The 12,265-nt window shown below is 39.3% G+C and overlaps 1 protein-coding gene across 1 annotated transcript in view; it reads right to left on the minus strand.

Moving 5' to 3' along the window:
- Nucleotides 1-4,995, minus strand: part of IPCEF1 (interaction protein for cytohesin exchange factors 1) — a 72,717-nt gene extending 67,722 nt beyond the window's left edge. Inside the window, exon 1 of the mRNA XM_061989009.1 lies at nt 4,938-4,995. The gene's annotated coding sequence lies outside the window, so the exon portion shown is untranslated. The remainder of the gene's footprint in view (nt 1-4,937) is intronic.
- Nucleotides 4,996-12,265: the final 7,270 nt, after the last annotated feature.

The following is a 12,265-nucleotide window of genomic DNA, read 5'->3' on the forward strand; positions in this document are numbered from 1 at the left end:
CGCCATTCTCCAACACTTCAAGCAGGGCTCAGAGCTCCACCATTCCACCACTACTCCTACAGAGTTGTTCCACCACTATAAACAGCTGCTGAGACTCAAACAACTCATTATGCAAGGCATAGCAGTACTTCAACAAACACTTTGAGCTCACGTACTATACTTTTAGTTCAAACAGTTCCTGTTATACAGGAATTCCTTCTCTATTCAAAAAAGAGGCAAAGGGGAACAAAAGTCAGTGGTTACAGAGACAGTGAAAAAAGTGAGAAGGCAAGAGAGAAGATATGATTAGACAAACCAATAGTATAGATTCTTGCTTTGACATACACCTTTTCTCCAACAGCCTCCATCAGTTCTTTTTTGATAAACAGTTTAAAGCATCTTGGAGAATGAGAAGAGTACCATATCTTTTAAGCAGTTCTCCGTAGGTCCCTGGGCATTTCCTACTTGCCAGGACATCCACCCACCTGGTCTTCCATTTTCAACTCTCCAAGGAGCTCTATGTGTTTTCCTCGGTGTTACCAGTCTAAAGTAGATCACTTCCTGTGATATGGTTGGCTACAACAGCTGTAATCACAGCTGTAATATCCCCAATGCTCTGCAGTCAGAAACTACTAAGGTAACCTACAGGCAGTTTTGCTTATCTTAGTCCTTGCCAAAGCATCTCTCCACCCGCCCTCTGCTTCACCAGTCATCTCCCTCCTAACACTGAGCCCAGGGTAAGATCACCCCCAAGTCTGACACAGAGACAGCCTGAGCAAACTGGATACTACTACAAGACTCTGCAAGTGAGCTTACAGGTGATGCACAAGGCTGAGAGGCCCTGTGCAAGTCTTCACAGTATCAGCAGGATCTCCAGAATTAAAACAAGATTCCTTGGCCATTGCAAGGCAGTGTAATATTGTTCAAAAAGAGCATAAGTATTCAAATGGATGTGCAAAACTACTTCATTTTTGCTTAAATTTAACATCAGGTTGGTCAGGGGTTTTTTTTATTTGCTTGAAGTTTTTTGTTGTTGCTGTTTTTGCTTCATTTTGATAAACAGTGCATATAAGTTATCCATGAAAAACTGAGTATTCAGTGGCATCCTGTAACCGCCTCTGTGCCAGTCATAACTGTCAGATCCTTATCACACTCTCAATACCCCTTTCTAATCTGAGGAGCTCCAAAGTACTGAAACTCTAGTTCCCCTTTTTCATACTTTGTTTCTGAACTTCACGTCCCATCTTTCAATTAGTTGTTAACCCGTAAAAGACCTATATCTTTCTAGCTGTCACAAACCTTTGCAATAGCCCTGCCAAAAGATTCCTGGAAAGCCAAGGCACACGGGCAAGCAGTGCAGTAGGACAACAACAAAGAATTTATGGAGTAAAACTGGGAGGTGCCAAGGATCTGACGTCCACACAAGTATTGTAAATGAGTGTTGGTAATCCAGTCCCACAGACTGATTAGCAGTGCACTCCTAGAGCACATATCCTTTTTTCAAAGGATATTCATTTTGCATAATGCAAGATCAGTCTACTGTGTGAACAACAGCAAGGTGTGGGGGGTAAGCAGGAGATTTGCAATCCTGATATGAGTTAACCCATCTATGGCACCACGTCCTCTATCAACTGGATACATCTTTGGTTCAGCTTGGCTCACAAATCCAAAGGACTTTGGATTTGTGAATAACATCATCTTTACCCAAAAAAGTCCCAAAGTAAGCATTACTCTTCCTTGATACATGTAAATCCAACCAGTTATTAATTTGCCACTTTCGATTCCTTTGATACTCTGTAACTGATTCAGATAATAAATTACAAGTATATCATTTCACATTTCCTTTTCCCAGTTTCTTTAGAATTCTCCATAAACAATGACAAGTCCTGATGATATAGAAGCCTCTTTTACTTATTTAAAAGATAGTCTTGTAGTAGATCAGTTTGAGACAGTTCCTTAGATTTCTCCAAATTAAAAAAAAAGCTCTTCCCTAGAAACATTTAGTACAAGGGCTCATTTAACACTGTTTTTTATGGTCTTGTCATTTTTTGCCACTTCTTTTACAACTCAAACTGTATCAAAATCCACCTCTGGCTTTTGTTCATAATGACCTGAAAGGATTTTGGCACGTTCCTCATCTCAACTCCTTTTTTACTTTAGCAATCCAACCAAAAGACTAACAACTTTGTGATCTTTTTTGTTTTACTCTATTGGATATGATTTCCCTTTTTTTAATAACCTCTTTCTAAACAGATTCTTGTAATTCACAGTTTCCATATACTGTATTTTTCATTTTATTATTGGATCTTTTAAAATCTTGCTTGACAGGTAATAAACATTTATCCTTATTTTCTAATACATTTAAATAGTCTTGATGCTATTTCAAACAGCTTATTCTTTTAGCTACTCCTCTTATTTTTCTCTCAAAAAATACTCTCATATCATTTAGATCCACTTCTAAAAATTACTGTATTTGGTTTCTTAACTACCAGATTGATGCTGAATTTGGAGTCATTGTGGATCCTATACATATTTACCTTAACAAAAAAGAGATGCAATTCTTTCTTTGACATTCCCCCTAGCCACTTACATCTGGAATTAGAATTTTATCCAGGATGTTTTCTTTCATCTTGATAAGTGCATCCTACTAAACAATCTTTACAACTGAGAACTTTTGTCCACCCTTCGAAGGATGAACCCTATAGATTAAGTGCTGATGTTCACTTTCTCAGAAATCTCAAGTTGGAAGATTAAAAATAATGATAAAATTAACAAAAACAGTTTCACCCCAAAGCCAGGGCTTGAGGCACTGCCAGGTGCTGCTACTGCTGCCATGGTAAGGGGCTGATGATACTTGGAAGGAGAGGATAGGGGCCAAGCTCTGCTGGGAAGCAGTACCATGTCACAACCATATGCAAAACAGCTGCTTGCCTCTCCTGCTATGCAAAGCTACTTGTTTAATAAATACCACATATGCATGCACACATTAAGCATACATTTGTAGAGCAGTGTATTTACAAAAGCTATCCTACCCCTTCGGCTGTCTGCCAGAAACACTCATCTGCAGCAGTTCAAGAGCTCTCTACAGCCTAACCTCACATAAAAAAATTGAACTTGTGTATGACCAAGCCTCACACCAGCTACAAAGTGTTTAACTATTAACTACTCACTGGACCATGGAAGATTCATATCAGTAGCACAGTTCCTGATCTGGCCACTGTATTACAGCTGGCTGAAGTGGTGGTTTAAAGAGCAGAAAGTGACAGCTGGTGGAGTGACCTCCTCCAGCAGAGAGGTAAGCAGGGACCTGTTCTTGCATGCAGGGCTTGACTTGTGGAAAGCTCAGGTTTCAGTGGGACCTCTTATGGCCCAGGATGAGATAAGGAGAGTCTAATAAGACATCTGGTTTCTGTGCATGACTCCATCATCTCTATCTAACCAAAGCATGGAAGGAGATGGTTAGGCTGAAACAGCATTCATCTGTATAAAATGTTAAGAGATTACTGGTATACAAACTATCCAAGAAAGCACAAGTTATCACCAAATTTTAATCCCATGAGTGGCAGTCATTAAATATTGAAGTGTCCTTTCACATGTAGGACAATCTAAAAGGAACAGCTAAAAAGCTTTTGCAAAATACATAGGAAGGTATTTTGAAAGAAGTATCACATATAAATCTGACTCTACTAAAGTCTATAGAAGATAACAGCTTTGTTCCAATTACTACAACTCAGTTGAGGCTTCCCCTCCTGCAGCTGTATATTCAGCCTTCTGCTGCAAAAGGTGACAAGAGCATGCTTATCCTGTCCTCAAAGAGACCATGCTCTATATGTGAACAAGGCAGTAGGCAGTGGAAGCATCACAAACCACTAAGTTTGAGCCTCTCTGTACACAAAAACTTTCTGTACCACAGCTCAAACCATTTCTTTCCTCATTCTCCAGTAAGAAGAACTGAGCACATTCTAACCCAGGACAATTAAACAGAAATAAGATTTAGACTCTGACTACTTCTGTTACCATAAAAAGAAAGTGGAATCACCCCAAGCAGATCAAAGTCTTCAACAAAAATCTAAAACATTAAAACTTGCTCTGCACAGAGAAATATCCAATCGGATGTTTTTCTCAGTGCTAATTTGCAGATTTAAGTTTTTCTCATCTCCTCATTAAACAATTTTCAGACCAGTTCTCTGCAGGCACAAGAACTCCATCAAGCAGAGATCATTTCAAGGACAGAATAATTGGTAGTGACCACCACCAAATACTACTGAATGATCTGTAGCCACTGAATAGTTAAGAGACTGACAGCAGAGAAGATAGTCCAGCTGCAGAACAGCACTAGTTTACAAAATTCCATTCCCCCTTTTGCTTTGCAGTGCTGAGCAAACTTGGCTTACCCTCTGTCTCAATTCCCCAAATCACCCAAGGAGAGCGACAGCTGTTCACTTCTGCAGATGGAAACATTGTGAAGAGCAGACATAAATCCACTAAACACTACAGGAAACTTCAGCTCCCCAGCTGTGGGGAGTGCAGTCTTCAGACACCGAGCAAAACAAGTATTTAGTATTAGATACCAGTAAAGATCCAGCTGCCTCATTGATAGAAGCAGTTAGCCTTTCAACCAGAACTAAAAAGATAAGAGAACTAGTAACTGCTGACCAAACTATCATGATTTTAAGTTAAAGCTTATGACAGTTCTGTAGCTACAAGAACACAGAAGTTGGCTCTCAGTATGAGAGCACAAGGTACCCTCTCACAGAAACACCAGAGCTCCAGTCCTCAGGAGCTGCCAGCGTAACATTAACACCAACATATTCCTGTCAGTCATTTTCCTTAGGGTTATACACAGCATTCACTTAGTATCTCAGATAGCACAGCCTAAGGACAGAACTAAATTTACTGAATCTTCTCCTGTAACAAGAGAGCTCCCTATGCTAATCCTCCTGTTTCCAGGTACTTACAGAATAAACTCCTGATATTTTCCTGATGGAGAAGCCAGGTAATGAAGCTGAATCTGCATGTTCAACTCTAGTTTCATGACATGTGGTCTCACGAAAATGTTTGCTTTTACCACCCGTCCCCCACGCCCTCCTTGTTTAAAAGTTTCAGCCCTTGTTAGATAATAAGGGAATTTCCCCAACTTACATAATGCTTTCCCATCTCCTCCTCTTCCCTTAAATCCTCCGAGCCGATGAAGCAGAGGACATGGACAAAGCCTCAAGAGGTCTGCATGAGGAAGAATAGCAGTCTTTGCTATGTTCTCACCAGGCATGCTACAGACCTCTCAGACTCAACCAGGAGATGAGGTGAGTGATGGACTTTCTTTACCATGAGGGATACTCCACATCAGACACAATTATACTTTTGCTCAGTAATTCTCCTCAGAGAGACAGAAGAGAAAGACAACTCCACAGAAAAATACACAGTTGCGTTTCTTTCTGTCTTCAGATCTACTGGCAGCCCCTTTCTCTACTCTTCAGTGCAAAGGATTGTATTTTACCTGCTGTCCTTACTCCAAGCTCCAATAACACCTGGATCTCACAGATCGTTCCAGACAGCTACTTTTCCCACACCTCCAGCAGCCCGTCTGCAGCTGAGTTCCAATTGTAAGTTGAGAGAAGCTCTGGGACCTTGCTCTGGAAGACGACTGACATACCAATGCCTATGTAAGGCCTTGTGACAAGTAGCAGTTGTCTTGGTGGTTTTGCAAGTATCAGTTGTATTTACTCTAGCAGAAGTGTTGCTGTCTGTAATATAAATTCAGGTTTCCTACGGCTGATTCACAATTCAACAGTCAAGAAACAGCCAACACCCTCGGTCAGGATCAAGGCCTCATTATGGTAGATATTAGGTAGATAAAGGAGATGACATCATCCCATCCCAAAGACTTGGCAAAGATAAAGAGGGAATAAGATTATGGCAATGCTCCTGGGAAAAAAAAATACAGCCATGCCCCTTCTTGGTCTCTATCAAAATGGTGATTATGTGTAAAGCCCTGGTTACATGCACACATGTAAATAAAAATCAAGACTCAAACACAGAGTCAGGAAGTTGTTTAGCTGAAGTCTGCAAGCGTCTGCCTATAATAATCTTCCAGTCTTCTGATTACAGCTAAGAAAAGACTTTGGCATTTTTCTACTTTTCTAATCTAATGCTATCTGTAAATGCTTTTTTTCCTCTCTTCTATCTTTCAGTTGGTTTTATTTATGTAGACATGCCAGCGTGGCAAATTTCAGACCTATAATTTGTGGCTTCCTGACTTGGGGATGGTTCTGAAGTAGTTCTCATGTGGCTGTTGCTCCAACTAAATATTTACACACGTATACACTGTGCATAGCTTTTGCAAGGGCTCTGCATGCTTCACATAATTTTTCAGTCTACATATGTTTCCAATCATGACAACACATTGAAAATATGTGCCTACAAAACACACTTTAAATGTATTTATACAAAACAATATGTGTTTACCCTTGAGATGTTTTCTATATATAGAAAATCTGAAGATTAGACTTCCTGTTCTCATTCTTTCCCTTCAACTTTTTCTCTTCTTATTTATTGTATCCAGGTTTCCATTACAACTGAGCTATACATTATTTTTCACTGGCATAGAATCAATTCAAACATTAATTCTGATAAGACACACATACATGATAAAGCATGAGACTATCCCCTGAAGAGAAATCTGAACTTTCGTATTTCAGTCAGTTCAACAACGATAGTGCAAGAATGACCATCATCTTTCTGCTGTCTACTAAGAGACCAGAGGTCACAAGTCTTCAGTATATCAAAAAAGAGTATACTTATAAATGACTATCAGTGTTTTTTGTCATCATATTTAACATATACATGCTTTAAATATCTCCTTTGAAAAAAAAAAATCTAATAAATTCAATCTTGCCTACCAGAATGGTTTTAAACAGTCATTTAACTCAAACGCTCTTTCTTTGAGGTTGTTTCAACTTGTAGATGAAGCCAAAAATGTCATTTTAAGTTCTACTCTCAATGGCAAATCTGAAGGCATTTATAAGAAGTTACACATCCAAATCTTGTAATAAGCTACACACCCCATGAAACATCAGTTTTGAAAGCACTCAGTCTTTCAAGACTTTGTAATATGAGAGTTAAACGTTACTTTCTCTATCAAGACCTTCCTTTTCCTATTGCCAAGGTGAAAGATGGCAGGCAGGCTGCAGCAGCCCCGGGACCTGCTCACATCACACCACTTGTAAGCTCCCATTTAGCAGCTATCCACCTCTGGGGATAACCTTCTCCTGCCTGTGAAGTATAAAATACATATAACCACAGCCTTAAGATGCTAACACATTATAACAGATGTGATTTAACAAAATTACTCTGGGTATTCCAAAGTCTTTGGACTAATAAATCCAAGTAGTCTTCTAAAAGTCAACAGTGCTAAATAAATGTATTCACACACAGTGATAAATGCTTGCAGGACCAGGGCCCAAATTGAGTAGGTTCTACAGATCTCACTATTATCTGGATTTACAGAAGATGATCTGTTTGACTTGTGTATGTTTCTTTTCCATCATAATTTTCTTGAACAGATCATTTTTATTTATTTGCATGACTGGATAGTCTGTGCTTTCTATGAATACCCAGTATTCATCTACAGAGGACAATAAACTATCTTTCTCCCACTGGAAAAGTTTGTAAGGAAGCAGCAAGAGACCCATATAGCTCAGTCAGGCAGACAAATGCTGTGAATAACAAATAAGAAACCGTGGACATAAATGCTTCCAAAGAACTCATACACCAGGCTGTTATAGACAAGCTGCTTGTCACACTTTTACAAACAAATCGACTTACACAATTCTGAATCTTCTCACAAGCTATTTGAGATAAAAGAGAAGGTCTGAGCAGATCAGTGCTACTCCCCACTGATAACGCAGTAGCCCGGCTAGCTGAATAGTTACTATTGTGCTTTCCTACAGCAGTCATACAGACAAAAGCCTGGCTGCCCAACCAGTTAAATGATACAGCAACAAAACAGTTGGAAATTCCAGATGAAGGCTAGCCTTCTGCATGGACTCATGGGAAATAAATCTAGAGAAAGTTATGAGAGAATATGCTGTATAAATTAATACACATTTCAGTAGTCACTGTCTGCATACTCACACAGAAGTTCCCATCTTGGCTGAAACTAGCAGAGATTGGTGTAGTGTTGGCCAAGGTTACCAACACAAGACGATACAGTTTGCAGAAAAGCACCAGATCTCTCCACCTGTAACTCTAATGTCCTCATATGGTCTGTGAAGGGAGCAGGGAGAGGAAGCTACAGCAAGTGAGCACCACCAAAGCGTATTGCATCCAAGAGAAAGACCTTTATCAGAGAGACTTTCTGACCAGTGCCATGGGCACAAATACCTCAGGGTACCAATGCTGGAAAAATCACTTGGTGCCAGTCCCAGAGGAGTGAGGGGAGTGGTACCACTGCTTTTAACTCAGATCATGACAGTGCTGTGTGAATGGACTCTACAGGCACCAAACATATCTTGATGCGGGGTATTTTCCTCTTTGCTATAATGTACAATTCTCTTCGGGGATCTTTGGCAACACCAAGTGTACACCTAGCACAACAGGATAATCAAAGACAGATAACCCAGATCCTCCAGCCATATTCCAGTCCCCACCACGGCTGAAAGTATGCAGCATTCCACTACTACCTTCATGAGGAGGACCTGGCACTGCTGTAGCCCTTACTGCAGTGAGAAGAGTCCAGTGGAGAATCACAGATACTAGGAGAAAAAACAGCACAGTTGGGAGCTTTTTTATAGCCCATTGGTTCCAAAACAAACTCTGAACTACACCCTCTCTCAACCCTCAACTCTTTCTTCCTAAAGAAAACGCTGAATCCAAGACCTGCAGGTAGAGGTAGGGCCACTGAAAAGAGGAAGATGTTTACGAGGAGCTAGTTTGGACAGTGAGGAGGTAGAAGGGCACATGATGGCATGTCTGGGAGAAAAAGGAGGAGCATATCCTGAATGCATAAGTCTTCCCAACTATGTGCTGGCTTGTGTGTCCCTTCCAGCTGTGCTTCAGGCTCCTAGTGCCAGTCAGATATCAGAAGCAGAGATTGAGAGGTAAAAATAAATAGCCCACAGCCAGAAGCCATTTGAGATAAGGGTTTTGCTCCCCAAAACATTTACTATGTTTGGATCTGGTTTTAAGCTTGGAATAGGAATTCAGACCACTGTTTTACCCAAATTTGTGAATTCACAGGGAAAAATAAAACAGGAGTTTTAAGTCAAATTTTCTGCTAATAAAACTGGACACAACTTTAGTCTATTTTTTTTCATTCTGGGAAACCCACAATTTGACAGTGTCTCAGTATTACAAATTTAATTCAGAGTAACATACTTTTTCTGTTCATTCTGATGAGAGTTTCTTAAGAACATAAATGGATCTTTAAGATAAAAGGAATTTAAATAAAACTTTTTTTTTAAGTGGCGCCTGATAGTCTACAATCTGACAAGTTAAGCAAACAAGGAGGGGGGAAATCCTACCTTGTAAATAAGTCAATTACAAATCTAGTTTCTACAATCTGGAATGAAGCCAGTATCTAAGTGTGAAGGATTGAGAAGAAAATCTCTTGTAAATTCCTTCAAGTGAAAGTACCTATTTAAAAGGCAGAGAATACTAGTTTTAGAAAGGTCATGAAGTCACAGCAGTTTGTTCAAAGCCCAACTCTAAACATCAATTTGACCTCTTTTTTAAAGGCAGACAGACACAGCTGCACTTGGAGTGTAACCCTTATGCTAGAAAGAGAATGGCAATGATTAACAAGATGTTTTGCACTGAACTTTGTGTAGAGAGCCATAAAAAAAATGTAAATACCTACTCAGTAGGAATTACAATCTCAGTGATGAAAATTTATTGTTGTATATTCTCATCTTAAGGAAAAAAAAAAAAGAAAAAGCAAAGCAAAGTGAGAGAAACAGATCTCTTGTACAAGTATGAAACTCCAGGTTACACATGAGCTGCATCATTAAAGCTTTTACTTGAGTCCGAGTTTACTCCCTTTTTAGGTAAGGACACTTGCTGTGGAGACACAGAAACATAGCAACTGGCAGAACAATGTGCTTTGACTATAGTTGATAAGTCTAAGCTCTTTGGGAAGGATTGCAGCAAAGGTGAATGACTCTGAAAGACAGAGCTGGCAAGTCCAGCTATCCCATCTCTGTTAAATATTACAGATGAGTCGTTTAAATTCACTCAGGATTGAAAAGTACATGGGTACATAGACATTTATCCACAGACATACACACATGCAGATGCACTCGGGCAAATTCCACTGAAACTAGGAAGCCAGACTGGAAGGTTCATTTTACAGTAAGCTTTTGCATTTTATTCATAAATTAAATAGGCCATGGGTGTTATGACTATCTGGCAGACAGTAAATTGAGGCACTAAATGGTGTTTGCCATGAGGTAAACTGTTGCTTCTCCTGATTTTTCATTGGAGGTTAATTGAACTCTGGTGCACTCCACTATAAGCAAGTCCTGACACTAAAAACAATAAGACAAGGAATAATTTCATTAATGTATTCCCATAGTCCATCAAACATTCATCACTTACATTGCCCAGATATTCTGTCAAAGGTGATAAACACACACATATCAGTAACATTCTATTGTTATTGATGCTCTGCTCCATTCCTCATCACAGAGGTACCTGATCCCACTTTCCAAGGGAAGTAAAAGTATAGGGTGCAACCACATTGAACAAAGTGAAAGATCTAACTCTCTGAAGCCTCCTTGAATATGTATATCATAACAACACCTTGATCCTGGCATTCCACTTCTATTTGCCTTACTTCCAATCATATACACATGCAAAAGTGACTATGTAGTAGATATAAAATGACCTAGTAAATTTGACACTCATCTCCATTGTAACATCAGAAGGCCTTGTGGCAAATGCTCCAGCTGCTTGCTGTTACTCCCAGTCAGGATACTGGCAGATCATCAAATCTGAGCATCCCCACCCTACTCTGAGTTGTACTGTGGCTCAAGCAGAGATGAAAACACGCAAATATCTAATTTGTAGCTTTCTGTATACTTTTAAAAACAGAGGTTATCAGTCATTGATTTTTAGCTTATCAGTTTGTTATTCTCTTGCATTGCTACACTGCTATGTATACTATTCTGTTCCCCCCCCCAAAAAAATTACAACACAACACCTTTGATCCCAAGTTGTTCCCATTAATAAATAACCTATTTAGTATGTTTATATAGGCTCTTTTCAAAAGTATGAGTCATGTTGAAATTGTCCTAATTAAAATATTTCCATTTATTTGCATAACTAAACAGTATTTATCATTAACAGAGCACTTTGAAGATATAAAGTGCTTTAATTGCATATAAATGGATTATCTGAAAACTTGACCAAGAATATATCTTAGAACTTGACATACAGACTCAGCTATTGCTTCCCAAAGTAACTACTGCCTTTGCACGTGCATTGACTCACAGCAAGGGTGGTAGTGACAGGCCTGAAGAAACATTTGTGTTACTTAAGGAAAGAATGAATAGTCCATGGAAAGAGACAAAATCAGCAGACCAGGCAGTTTCGAGTGATGACATAGAAATGCAGATGACTCAGTCCTTCGAGTGGTAGAAAAGACATAGTCTATCCCACTTCCCGACATGCTTTTTGCTGAAGTGAGCTCCTGTACTCATATGCAAATGAAGTCCCACATCACTAAAATTGCTATCAAGAGACTTGCAACCGATCTTTCACTTCCTTCTCTTTGGAGCTTTCTACAGACTTACATGCCAAAGTATTCAAGGCATCTGGTGTTGCTTTCCTGAGACTTGCCACTGATGACTTGCGCTGTGTAAGAAATTAATTTCTCAGTATAATGCCATCACTGTGTCTCCCCACAAAGCTCTTACATGGGCCACCCGTTGGCTGAAAGGAGACGAGGGTAGGTACTTTTTTGCTTCACAGCTTATTTTAACAAGGAACTTTTATACAGAAACAAGCTACTTCCACAAACACTGAGATACCTGGCCTGTCTGGAAATTATTTTCCTTTTTAAAAATTAAAGATTACAAGAGGAACAGGGAGGTCTTTCAACTCTATCATTTCAAAGGAAGCAACACAGAAGAATAGATTTTGTAGATCTGTTGTTTTGGTTTTCAAAGACTAAAACATTTTTTTAGAGCTGTCAATATGCTTTCCCCTGAGGACTCAGAAATTTAATGCTTTCAGAAGCTAATCCTTTCCTTTTGTTAAGGAGAAAAACCTATAGTTCTTCAAAATAAAC

The sequence above is a fragment of the Colius striatus genome, chromosome 2 (assembly GCF_028858725.1).
Source record: "Colius striatus isolate bColStr4 chromosome 2, bColStr4.1.hap1, whole genome shotgun sequence".
Taxonomy (NCBI): Eukaryota; Metazoa; Chordata; class Aves; order Coliiformes; family Coliidae; genus Colius; species Colius striatus.